The sequence below is a fragment of the Pipistrellus kuhlii genome, unplaced genomic scaffold (genome assembly GCF_014108245.1).
Source record: "Pipistrellus kuhlii isolate mPipKuh1 unplaced genomic scaffold, mPipKuh1.p scaffold_m20_p_9, whole genome shotgun sequence".
Classification (NCBI taxonomy): Eukaryota; Metazoa; Chordata; class Mammalia; order Chiroptera; family Vespertilionidae; genus Pipistrellus; species Pipistrellus kuhlii.
The window spans coordinates 63,884,279-63,897,359 of NW_023425595.1; the positions used below are offsets into that span (position 1 = coordinate 63,884,279).

General features: G+C 48.1%; 1 long non-coding RNA gene across 2 annotated transcripts; it reads right to left on the reverse strand.

The window, feature by feature from the left end:
* Positions 1 to 396: 396 nt before the first annotated feature.
* On the reverse strand, positions 397 to 12,383 carry LOC123651898. Of its 2 annotated transcripts, none has more exons than XR_006740881.1 (3): positions 10,815 to 12,383; positions 4,498 to 4,552; positions 397 to 727 (listed from the first exon to the last, which is right to left on the reverse strand). It is a non-coding gene; the product is annotated as an uncharacterized LOC123651898 (long non-coding RNA). The 2 variants fall into 2 exon arrangements; XR_006740882.1 differs by having other exon boundaries at positions 4,498 to 4,557.
* Between the last annotated feature and the right edge of the window lie 698 nt (positions 12,384 to 13,081).

The window sequence follows — 13,081 nt, forward strand, 5'->3', positions numbered from 1 at the left end:
AATACTTTAAACTTAAACTTCTTCTAATGGCACTTCTTCAAAATAGACTCACCCAGGCCGTGGTATTTTGTGGAAGAGCCACACTCAAGGGGCCAAAGAGCAGCATGTGGCTTGCAAACCTCGGTTTGCTGACCACTGGGTTAGGGGGAGGAGTCTTCCCTACCCCAGTCTCACTCCCACCAGACCTGACTTCACCAGAGTGTGAAGTCCAGGGAGATAGGCTAGGGCAGCTTTCAATGCACCCAGAGGGACTTCTGTCCATTTGTCCCTCTAGCAAGGCATGCTGGGAGCTGTCATGGCCTCCAGCAGAGAGCAATCAGGGCTCTCTTCTGCTCCACCCGGTCTGATTCTCTCCATACACAGCTTTCTTTTCTCCCCCTATTTTAAGTTACTCATTTCCTTGGTTTCCTTACCAATCCCAGGGGGCAGGACGGACGTGCCAGGCCCCTATCTCACCAAGGAGGAGACTGCTGTGGGATTCTGGGACTTGACCTGTGGGCTGAACTTGGGGCTCTTGTGGATATGGTTCCAGGTTTTAGCCTGGCGTTTAATGGCATGAAGGGATTCAGGGAAGACAGAGGCCAGAGAGGAGCCTTGGGGCCTAAAGTTCAACCAGCAGCCTGGCACTCACCTGGCCACTGTCCTTGTAACCACTCCAAAGAGACAGGACAAGGACAAGTTCCACTGCCCACTCTCCCTTCTCACAGAGACACTGCCCACAGGCCGCCTCTCAGCGGGGTGGAGGCAGAGGGGAGACAAAAAGCCACAGAAAAATAACTTCAATCATTGAGCACTTCCTTCATTGCAGACATTGGACTGGGCACCTTACTATAATTACATAAAAACATATACCAACACCGAAAAGTAGCCACACATAATCACTCTCTCCACTTTACAGATGAGTCTGAGAATTTATTTATTTAAAAAAATTTTTTGCCGAAACCGGTTTGGCTCAGTGGATATAGCGTCGGCCTGCAGAATGAAAGGTCCCAGGTTCGATTCTGGTCAAGGGCATGTACCTTGGTTGCCATCACATCCCCAGTAGAGAGTGTGCAGGAGGCAGCTGATCGATGTTTCTCTCTCATCGATGTTTCTAACTTTCTCTCTCTCCCTTCCTCTCTGTCAAAAATCAATAAAATATATTTTAAAAAAAATTTTATTTGATTTCAGAGAGGAAGGGAGAGGGAGACAGATAGAAACATCAATAATGAGAGAGATTCATTGATTGGCTGCCTCCTGCATGTCCCTTCCCCACTAGAGGTGGAGCCTGTACCCTGGGCATGCGCCCTGACTGGGAATCGAACCGTGACCTCCTGGTTTATAGACTAACCACTGAGCCAGCCTGCTGGGTGATGAGTCAGAGAACTAAACAATTTCCTGGGACACAGAATTATACACTGAGTGGCCAGATTATTATGATCTCTGAACGCATAATAATCTGGCCTCTCAGTGTACTACTCTTGAGTACCTCATTTATTTGATATCAAAGATACTATAAATCATGCACCTGATCAGTTTTCCCCTTTGCACTGGCTGATAGAAAGCTCAGGGCAAATAGGTGGTTGATCTCCAGCAGAAGTCTAGAATACTTTTGATACCCATTTGAGATACCAATACACTGAGTGATCAGGTTATTATGTGTTCAGAGATCATAATAATCTGGCCACTCAGTGTAGAGTAAGTGACAGAGATATGATTTGAATTCAGATCTGTCTGGCAAAGCGCCAAAACTCCACCTCAAAACAGAAGAGAAGGTAATGGCATTACTTTCCCTGGGGATGTCTCCAGGCAAAGTGCCCGAGGGCCCACGGAGGTCTGGAAACTGCTTGACATTTGAAAAGCTGCATTGGCTCCAAAGCGAAAACGACAAAATTAAAATGTTTAAAACCACTTACTTAAATGACAACAACACACATTATGACAAGTAGTTAACCACAGCTCATCTCAGAGTTTGACACAAGAGATGTTTAATGAGGGGCGTATGCATATTCTGATGAACTGGGAGCGGCTCCCTTTCCGCACCCCACCTGGTCCTGCCCATCCGTACTCATGGCCCCTGGCCCAGAGGAGATGTCAGATATCCCTGCTCTGAGCAATCTCCTGACAGCAACTTCCTATTTCAGTTTTCCTGCTTGCAGAACGGGGATCATGTATTTGTCTACCTAACTCCCGAGTAGCCAGAGGTTCAAAAAGAACCATCTTTGGAGGAGCATAAAGTTCCACAGGCAAACCAAAGATCCTGGGATGTAAAGGATCTCTCCAGAGGGAAAATGCAGGCTCAAATTAAACAGATACAGATAAATAACTTTCATACATATTAAAAAATGTCCAGTGTCTTATGTACTTCTCTTCTACCCCAGATCTCATGGGGTTTCAGATTTAAAAAGGATAGTCCAGCTGGTGTGGCTCAGTGGTTAAGAGTCAACCTATGAACCAGGAGGTCACAGTTTGATTTCTGGTCGAGGCACATGCCCAGGTTGATGTTTCTCTCTCTCTCTCTCTCTCTCTCTCTCTCTCTCTCTCTCTCTCTCTCTCTCTCTCTCTCTCTCTTTCTCTCTCTCCCCCCCCTCTCTCTCTTCCTCTCCTTTCCTCTCTGAAATAATAAAAATATTCTAAACAACATTTAATAAGGATAATTACTAATACTAGAGCACTTCACATTCCTTATTATAGGTCTCCATACTGTCCTATAAAGCAGTGTTTCCCAAACTTCTCTCATGATGAGAATCACCTCGTGGAGTTGTTAAAATACAGATTCCTGAATCCCAACTAAGAAGTGCTAAACTAGAATTTTGGGGAACATATAGGTAAAATTGCATACTTAACTAGTGCTCTAAGCTTAGATTCTCATCATGAGAAAAGTTTGGGAAACACTGCAAGCAAAAGGGCTGTCTCTTCTTATTTCTGTAACAGGTGCAGAGAGGTGAAACAACTAGTTCAGGGCCTCCCAAACAGCTGGAGCTAAATGCCTGTCAGGCCCACCTGGACACTAGCCCTTCTTAGGCTAATTAGGTAACGCTCTGGGCCTAAAAGTTCTCATTTGGAAGTGGGTATAACAAGAATCACTTTAAAATGGGTAAGCAACAGTTTCAACCTATCTTTTTTTAAGATGTTTTTATTGATCTTAGAGAGAGAGGGAGAGAAAGATAGAAACATCGGTAAGAGAGAAACATCTTCCTGTATGGCCTCAGGGATCCAGCCTGCAGCCTGGGCTTGTGCCTGATTGGGAACTGAACTGATGACCTCTTGGTACGTGGCTCGATGCTCAATCACTGAGCCTCACCAGCCGGGCACTTCCTATCCTTTAGGATTGTTGGGCGGCTCCATAAGAAAAGCATGAAAAATCACTCAGCACACAATGTGGGTGTCCTTTTGTTTATCATTATAGTTATTATTACAACATAGGTGCACACTCTTTCCTCTCCCAAACCAACACGTGCATACATCTTCTTCCCAGGAATGAAGATCTCAGCTCTGAGCTCCCTGGGGGAGATGAGGCCAAAATGTCAGCCAGATTGGGCACGATCCTCAAGATCATGCAAAGGAGACAGGTAAGTTACTAGTTAGACACAGAAGAGAGAGGAAAACGAATAGAGGAGCATTCAGACCAGGGGTGGGGAACGTCTGGCCCGAGGGCAGTATAAGGCTGGCAAAATCATTCGGTCTGGCCCTGCCAAGGCATTAGGAGTGCGTTAATGACATGTTTGACCAAATACAGCAGGCTAATTTTTAAGTTGATAGTTTTGTGTGGCCCAAGAATGGTATTAGAAACATCCAAATGGCCCCTGGGGAAAAAAAAAAAAAAAAAAAGAAAGAAAAAGAAAGAAAGAAAAGAAAAATGTTCCCCACCCTTAACTTTGACCAAAAGTGGGGAGGAGGAGAGCCAGGAGGAAGGCCGGGCAGAGCCCACTTATTAAAGCTACACAACAGTTCGGCATCCCTGACCCTGGCGACTCTGGGGAGCCTGGATGCCCAAGGACAAAACCCACAAACAGGCCCTCGGTGGATGGGGAGGTCTCAGGGCCCCCTGGAAGCTGCTTTCATTTCATTTCCAGCAACATGGAGCCGTGTTGTCACAGGAAAACAGAAACCCGTTGGTTCAAAGGCTGCAGTCACACTGAGCCGGGCTGTACAGTGAGTACTGCCCGGCTGGGTTCTGGAGGTGCCCTTCCCCCTCAATAGTGCAGGGAGGTGGGGAAGGAGCCTGGGAGGCCCTGGCTGACTTGCGAGGTCTCAGCCTTCAGCCGTGGACCACGTACACCCCTAGACCAGACTGCCCAAGCGGCCACCAGTGAGGAGCGAAGTTCACATCAGCTTTGCGCTCATCCCTGAGCCGTCTCGAGCACAGGTGACCTTGCAGGGCAATGGCCTTTTCTCAGACAGACAGGAAAGGGCAGGAGGCACAGCCTGTCGGAAGCCCTGGAAGCAGGCAGCGCTTTTCAGGAGGGTGTCCGCCTGTAAAGGTCTAAGGCCAGGCCACGACCTTCCTTTTCTTACGTGCAGGCCACGAGAAGAACCACTGCAGGGTTTTTACTCCGGGAGTGACACCGACCTGTCCTTAGAAAACAATGCCATTGGAGAACATCATGCTGAGTGAAATAAGCCGGTCAATGAAAGAGAAACACCACATGACCCCACTCATTTGTGGATAATAAAGATCACTATAAACTGATGAACCAAAAGATAGATATAGAGACAGTAAAGCAACAAGCAGACTGTCAAATTACAGCGGGGAGGGGAGGAGGATCTGGGGGAGATAAGAGATCAACCGAAGGACTTGTATACATGCATATAAATACAACCAATGGACATAAAACTCTGGGGAGGGAGGGGATTTGTGGGAGGGAGGGAGGGGGGAAAATCAATAAAATATGTAAAAATAAATAAATAAATAAATAAATAAATAAATAGAAAAAGAAAAAAGAAAAAGAAAACAATTCCAGCGGCCATGCAAAGGTTCCTGAGAGGCAGCTAGAAGCAGACAAAGTGTGCCCAGTCCTCCCCAGACCGATCTGCCCTCTAGCTATTTTGCCGGTGTTTCTAGACAAAGAAGTTCCACCTTACGCGAGAGGAAATTTGCAGGATGCTGATGAGCAGGGCCGGCATGGGGCCTAGACTCTAGAGTAGGGGTGTCGAACTCAATCAGAGAAGGGGCCAAAATCTAAAATCCAGCCTAAATCGCGGGCCTAATGGTTTACTGAACAGTCATAAACTGTCATTGTGATGGAAACGCAGCGGAGTGCAGTGATGACAGCGCGGTGCGGGCCACATTGCAAGGCCTGGCGGGACGGATTTGGCCCGAGGGCCTTGTGTTTGACACATGTGCTCTAGAGCATAACAGGCTAAGCAGGCGCCACTCTGAGAATCAGGTCAATGCCCAGAGGTGGTGCCTCCTCTGACTCTGCACCCGGAGTGCTCACCTGCTCACCTGGTCCTGGCCTGCTGACCAGCCCCAGGAGGCAGCCAGCCTGTGTTCAAAATGCTTAAATGCAAAGGCAAAAACAGTAGCGGTGGGCAGACATGGATCTACATCCATAAATCCTCTTTTTTGGTTAATCCTCACCTGAGGATGCTTTTCTGTTGATTTTTAGAGGGAAGTGGAAGAGACAGAGAGAGACACCCCAACCTGGCTGGGATCAAACCTGAGACCCTTCAGTCCTCAGGTCAACGCTCGCAGGTCCTAACTCTTCGTGAGCTTGGGTGCCCTCATGTATAAAACTGTGAAATGACGTGAAGGGACTGGGCACAGGGCTGTGCGAACTCCAGGCCCTGCGGCTTGTTTTGCCTCAGCCTTGGCCGGCACGCCCCGGGAGAGCGGGATGGCAGCCGCCTTGGTGTTGCTTTTGGAAGCAGCTGCAGTAAAAATAGGGGCAGCTCAATCAGCATGGGCAGCCCGGAGCCTGGGGAAGGACACACTCCTCTCACTTCCCAGCCTGTTTATTACTTGGGCTCAGATCTCTCGTCCTGGACAGCTGCCTGTTTGTTTAAAACATCTACAATATCTTGTTTGCTTCTTTCATTCTTTGAACGAACATTGACTAAGGGTCCACTCTACACAGGCATAGTCGTTCCAGGTGCTGTGGATACAAAGGGGAAGGGCCCACCCCTGCCCTCCTGCAACTTACATTAACCAGAGGGAAGCCAGGGGGCTCCAGGGAGGGGCCAGGAAACAAACAAGCAGGTCCACAAACAAAGGAAATAGCTCCCCCCCCCGCCCCCCACCCAGAGGCTCCAGGGGGCTGGAGGCTCAGCCCCGGCAGCTGCAGGATGTCTCTGGGAGGAGAGACTTGCAAGGTGGGAGGGGGAGGACTCTCGAGACATCAAGTGCAAAGGCCCTGAGGTGGGAACTAGCACCCTTCAGTTATGTTATCTGCTTAGCGTCGGGTGTACCATTTCGGACACGATTTCTGCACCAGAGGAACAAATGCGTCTCCAGACCTGATTCAAAGTGGCAGGTCTATATCTGTATCTGTATCTGTGCCTAATTCTCCATCCCCCTCTCTGCACCCAGGACACCTTATTTGGGTCACAGCTAAACATTCCCCTAACTACGGTTGCCATGCCCCATCCCCCCTCCTTCCTCTGTGACCTGGCCATGGCTTCACCGCTGATATTTCTTTTCCTTCTTAGAACCACAGAGTGCCCTCCCCGGCAGACGCACCTTGCCATTTCCTGCCCACGCTGAAGCCCAGAGCACTCTCTCTTTCCTCCTCCACTTTGCTTGTTCCTGTGTGGAGGTAGGTGGTTTCCCAATACTTCGGTGCCCTCATGATAGGAATCGAAGCTAAAAAATATTCTTCTGTTAATCCTCACCGGAGGATATTTTCCCATTGATTTTTAGGGAGCCTGGAAGAGAGAGGGGAAGGCAGAGAGAAACATCGATGTGAGAGAAACACATTGATTGGTTGCCTCTGCGGAGGAGCCTGTGACCAAGGTATGAGCCCTTGACCGGGGATCAAACCTGGGACCCTTTGGTCTGCAGGCCGTTGCTCCATCCATCAAGCCAAACCGGTGAGGGGGAGACCACTTGCTTTAAACACCCACAGCAGAACGTGCCTCAGCCAGAAGGTGCTAGCACCTACTTCAGGCGGAGCTGACAGAGTTCACAGAGCATTATGGAGTGTCAGAAGCCAGAGTGGGCATGGCCATAAGCTGGTCCGGTATTTCCATGTTTTCCACAAAGTACCTGGGCCCCACGGGGGAGAGGGGAGAGGGCGGGAGGGGGAAGCAACTTGCTCAAGGCCAGGCAGGACACCGGAGATGGGCTTTAGACTTGTTGATAGTTACCTATTTGTTGTTCTTCTCAGAGAGCTGGCCAGCACTCAGAATGGTTAGAAACGTCCCCCTGTGGAATCTCCACGTGCGAGGAGGCCACGGAAGCGCTTAGCCAGAAAGTTGGGCAGAGCTGGCCTTGAATCCAGGTCTTCTGGTCAGAAAGCCAGCATTTTTATGATTTCATCATGTTCTCTCCGATCTGCCCAAGAGAAAACCAACCAATAGGTAACCATCTCTGAACATTCCAAAGAGATGTTGAGCAGGAGAAAAGGACCGTCCTCCATGATGACTTTTTTTCTTTGTCACTGCTGGCACTCAGTGGGCAGAAAACTCAACAGAAGGAAAAGTCTCTTTCTGAGGAGATAGGAAGTGTTTGAAAAGAGCTTCTGAGCACTCAAACATGTGCACCGTTCACAGAGTGCTTTCCTCAGAGCTCCTGTGAAATGGGGCTTGTCAACCAGAGAAACCCTGATCTGCAGTCAGTTTATTGGCTTTCCTGCTTTTCACCAAGTTTCTCTTCCTGTAGCACTTTTGGCATTTTAATTTTAGACATGTGCAACGGAGTCGGAGGCTTTTTAAAATTTAATTTATTTATTTATTAATAAATTTTTATTGTTCATATTATTACAAATGTTCCTTTCACCCCCCCCCCCCCCATTGCTTTCCTCCACCAGGTTCCCACCCCACCCTCTGCCCTTTCCCTACCCCCCATTGTCCTCATCCATAGGTGCACAGTTTATGTTCAGTCTCTTCCCACATTCCCCTCCCCCTTTTTCCCCAAGAATCGTCAGTTCACTCCCCTTCCATACCTCTGATTCTATTATATTCAACAGTTAATATTGTTCCTCAGATTTTTTTTTAATTTCCTTGGTTTTTAGATTCACTTGTTGATAGTTACCTATTTGTTGTTCATAATTTTTATCTTTATTTACTTTCTCTTCCGAAAGAACCCCCTTCGGCAATTCATATAATTCTGGTTTGGTGGTGATGAACTCCTTTAGCTTTTTTTTATTAGTGAAGCTCTTTATCTGGCCTTCGATTCTGAGTGATAGCTTTGCTGGGTAGATTATCTTTGGCTGTAGGTTCTTACTATTCATCACCTTGAATATTTCTTGCCATTCCTGTCTGGCCTGCATGGTTGCTGTTGAGAAATCAGCTGACAATCTCTATAGGTGCTCCTTTATAGGTAACTACCTGCTTTGCTCTTGCTGCTTTTAATATTCTCTCTTTGTCTTTTGCTCTTGGAATTTTAATTATGATTTGTCTTGGTGTGGTCCTCTTTGGATTCCTTTTGTTTGGAGTTCTGTGCGCTTCCTGGACTTGTAAGTCTAATTCTTTCACCAGGTGGGGGAAGTTTTCTGTCACTATTTCTTTCAGTGTTTTTGATATCTTGCTCTCTCTCATCTTCTGGGACCCCCATAATTCTGATGTTGGTTCGCTTGAAGTTGTCCCAGAGGTTTCTTACATTATCTTAAATTTTCTGGATTCTCTTGCCTTATTGCTTCTGTGGAGGTGTGTCTTCTGGCTCTTTATGTTCCAAATCTTTGACTTGATTCTTGCAATCTTCCATTCTGTTTTTAGGACTCTGTATAATATTTTTTATTTCAGACAATGTATTCTTTATTTCTTGTTGATCCCTTATCATTTCTTGTTAATTCTAGTTGATCCCTTTTGATATCCTCATAGGTCTTATCGACCTTTTCTAGGAAATTCTTGAAAAACCTTATAAGCGGAGATTTGAACTCTATATCCAGTCACTTTTTGTCCTCCATTTCTTTCGTTTGTGATCTATTTTGTTGTCTTGGCATTTTTGCAGCTTCCCTGATGGGGCAAGGTTTCAGGGTGGAGCCTACAGCCTTGGCTTCCGTCAGCCCCGCCCTATGCGGTTCCTGAGTCTCAGTATTCCCCCGGGTCCTTCAGTACTCGCTGCAAGCACCTCTGAGAGATAGGTGCCCTCGATTTTCGCCTGCTACCAAACAGTCTAGGCTCTCCCCTAATGAGCCCAGAACTGGGGTTCAGGTCAGTTGGAAGTGGAGTTGGAGGTGGCGTTCAGAGCAGTCTGGAGCTTTTGTCTCCTTCCCACCAGGGCAATCCCGCGGCACAGCCAACCGTCCCTTCTCTGCCTGCAATGTGCGCACCTCCAAGACCTCCTTTCGCCAATCCCCAGGGGTTCTGCCTTACAGCCCAGCTCCCTATGGATGAGCCTGGGTCCCCAGGGTCTGGCCTAGAACTGGGGTTCAGAGCAGTCGAACTGGGGCCCAGCACAATTGGAGCTTTTATCTCCTTCCTGCTAGGGAACGCCAGGCAGGCACTGAGCCACCCCCTCCTCTCTGGCTCCGTCCCCTCCGAGCGCTCTGCATGTCTCCGTACCTTAGGCTTTTACAGCACCTCTGCTCTTCCTTCTGGTTTTCTCCTTGCTCCTCGTTGTAGAATTTTCAGTCAGTCGACTTTCCTGTAGTTCTGGGTAATGTCCATTTTATATTTTAGTTGTATTTTATTGAAATTGTTGTGTGCGGCTGTGGCTAGGTGTTTACCTGTGCAGCCATCTTGGATTCTCCTGTCTATTATTTATTTATTTTTTTAACTGAAATCTAACATGATTTCACCAAAATTGTATGTGATCTGCCAAAACCCCTTTGGCTCAGTGGATAGAGCGTTGGCCTGCGGACAGAAGGGTCCCAGGTTTGATTCCGGCCAAGGGCACACACTTTGGTTGCAGGCACATCCCCAGTAGGAGGGTGTGCAGGAGGCAGCAGCTGATGATGTTTCTCTCTTATCGATGTTCTAACTCTCTATCCATCTTCCTTCCTCCCTGTAAAAAAAAAATCAATAAAAATATACTTTAAAAAAAATCTTATGTGATCTTAGCCCATTGCTTCTGTCACACAGGGTATACGAGGTGGCTTTAAAAAGCACCCCTGGGCCCTCCCTGTCTGGCGTGGCTCAGCTGGTGAACGTCTTCTGGGCACCAAAAGGTTCCGGGTTCCATTTGGGTCAGGCAGGTGTCCATGCTGTGGTTCTGTGTTCTCAGGCGGGAGCATGTGTGGGAGGCAACTGATTGATGTTTGTCTCTCATATTAATGTTCTCCCTTCACGCCTGCGTGTTCTCTCTCTCTCTCTCTCTCTCTCTCTCTCTCTCTCTCTCTCTCTTTCTCTCTCTCCACAGACGGGGGAAATATGGGCCTCCTCTCCAGTCCTAGTGGCACCTTCCTCATTGGGAATGGCCTCCTGCTCCCCAAAACATGGGGTGCAGCAGAAAGTCCCTAGGAAAGAGGCAGTTTGGGAATCCAGTAGATTTAGGTTTCTATGCCAGCTCTGCCCCTTAGGAGCTGTGGGATCACGGCCAAGTTTCTTAACTTCGTTGTGGTTACAGAGACATCAGGTACCCTAGGTATCCTCATTGCAGTGAGGACTTGGGAAATCTGCCACATTTACACTCTATGAGGTGACAGGTTTGGATCTGAGGCCCATATATGCTTTCTAACAGCCCGGTAGCTCCCAGACACTCTTGGCTCCCCTGTATCTTATGCAAAATATACCTGGTCCGGGTGAATTAGCGGGCAACTAGGAGGTGGCCACTGTCCCTGCAGGTCTCCGCTGGATGATTTAAGATCTGGCTAATAAATCTATGGAAAAGAGACAAAAATTACAGCTGGCAAATGATTTCTGAGTGTCGAGGCACCCAGCTTTTACAATTTTCCCAGCTTTCACCACTCCCCTTCCTATCTCCGGCCAAACGGAACACAGGACACCAGCATACTACCAGGCCCCCTCACAAGCAACCACAAATCCGTTGGCAGGCGGCAGCCTCTTTGCAAAGCCGGAGTGCTCGCGTGCACATGGGTAGGCTGGACCCAAGGGGTGGTGGGGAGTCCGCAGTCCGCACCTGCCCCATTCTGGCTTCTCTACAGACCCCTGGGTCTGGTAAGCATAACCCTAAAGGTTCATGATGATCACAAGAGGCAGCCCAGCATTGCCCCCCATCTGGCTGAGGAGTTTACAACTTCAACTGGTGGCAGAGAGAGAAATTGGCTCAATCACTTGGAGTAATGGTACATGGAGAGCCAGTTGGGCATGACTGCTATTTAACGTGAGGAGACTAGGCTGCTGTGCTTAACGTACATGCACACTAATAAACACGTCATGCGCCAAGGTGAAAATTACCACCCCCTCCGGCATTCCCCGCCTCCCTCTGCATTGGCCTGTTGGCCTCATCCCAGCCCAAGGAAGGGGACAAGAGTGGGAGAGTAAGGCCACAAGCAGATGCTCAAAGCTCCGATGATGTCAAATGCTCACAGATCACCTTTCACTTTTAAAAAGATTTAAAATGTATCGCAAGACCTTACTCCCGATTTCCCTAAGGCCTTTTGTGGGAGGAGGATGGAAAGGAAGGTTACCTGATGTCATTGCTAAGAACAGCTAACATTTTCAGATCTTTCCTTGTGGGCCAAGCACCCCTGGGGCATCTTCCTGGCAGATCTAGCGAGGTGGGACCAGAATACAGATGAGGACACCTCAACCCGGGGAGCTCAAGTAATCGACCCAAGATGACCCAGGACCTAAGAGGTGGTATCTGGACAGAGAGCCCTGTGAGTGAGTCAGAGCTCAGGCTCTCAGCCTTTATGCGGCTCTGTCTGTTTAAGGACAAACGAGGAAGTGGAGGATGAGGAGATCACTGACTTGACAGTGTTCTCAACTATTCTGACTCTACTCCCTACGGTCTCGGAGAGATCCTCATTAAGATGCCTTCCTATCTGCTTTTCCATCACAAACCAAACTCTCGACTTGTACCGTGTGCCAAGTGCAGCAGACACAGAGGTAAACCCATAGTCACCTGTCCCCACAGAGCACCCAGTCTAGGGGCAGGGGCAGTGGAGAGAAATAGGCTCATGGGAACTGTTGGGATATTTCCCGGTTTCCGCTGGGGCCCTGTCCCCACAGGATGCTCGGTCTCTGGATGGACCTGCCGTGTGTATAACCAAACTGTGCCGAGGCCAGAATCCCAGCTCAGACCCCGTGGCCTGCTGCTTCAGTCAAATGAAACAAAGTGATCATTAAGGTAATGCTAGCTTCTAGAATAAACAGCCCCTAATATGTAAAGGCTAAAAAACTAGGGTAGCGGATTAAAAAAAAAAAAAAAAAAAAAAGACTTAATTTATATTTTTATTTCAGATACCATTTTTGTTTTTTTTGTTTTTTTGTTTCTTTTGTTTTGTTTTGTTTTGTGTGTGTGTGTGAGAGAGAGAGGGAGAGAGAGAGGCTGCTCTGTGTAGTATTTGGGACATACTTATATTAAAAAATTATCATTTGTGTAAAATTAAAATTAAACTGGTTTCCTGCGTTTTATTTGGCAAATCCTGCTCCACACACCGCAGGTTTATTTCTTGTTTATATCAAGTCCACAACGGGTGTTCTTCGTAGGCAAGCAGCTACCATCCAAATTGCATTTCGGGGATCCAGGCTTTTTCCATTGCGGCTCTGCCATCTTCAGCACTTAACTTCCTGGGTAACTATCTCTGTGGTCACGGGGTCAAGTCACAGAAGGAAAAGGGCATGGAGGGTTCCTGTGGGAGTTTTTGTAGGCCAGTCCTGGGAGTGGCACATAGGACGTCTGCTCACAATTCGTACGTTGGCCACAACTCAGTCACGTGCCCTGTTCCTAACATCAAGGTCAAATGGAAAATGGAACCCATGTGCGCTCGGGAAGGCCTGCGCAGAACGGCTGGCCAGGCTCTGCCACACCTGGTAACAGCAGCGCTACCTGCTCACTCTTGTGCACACGCATGTCTCATGGGCTAGTGCGGGG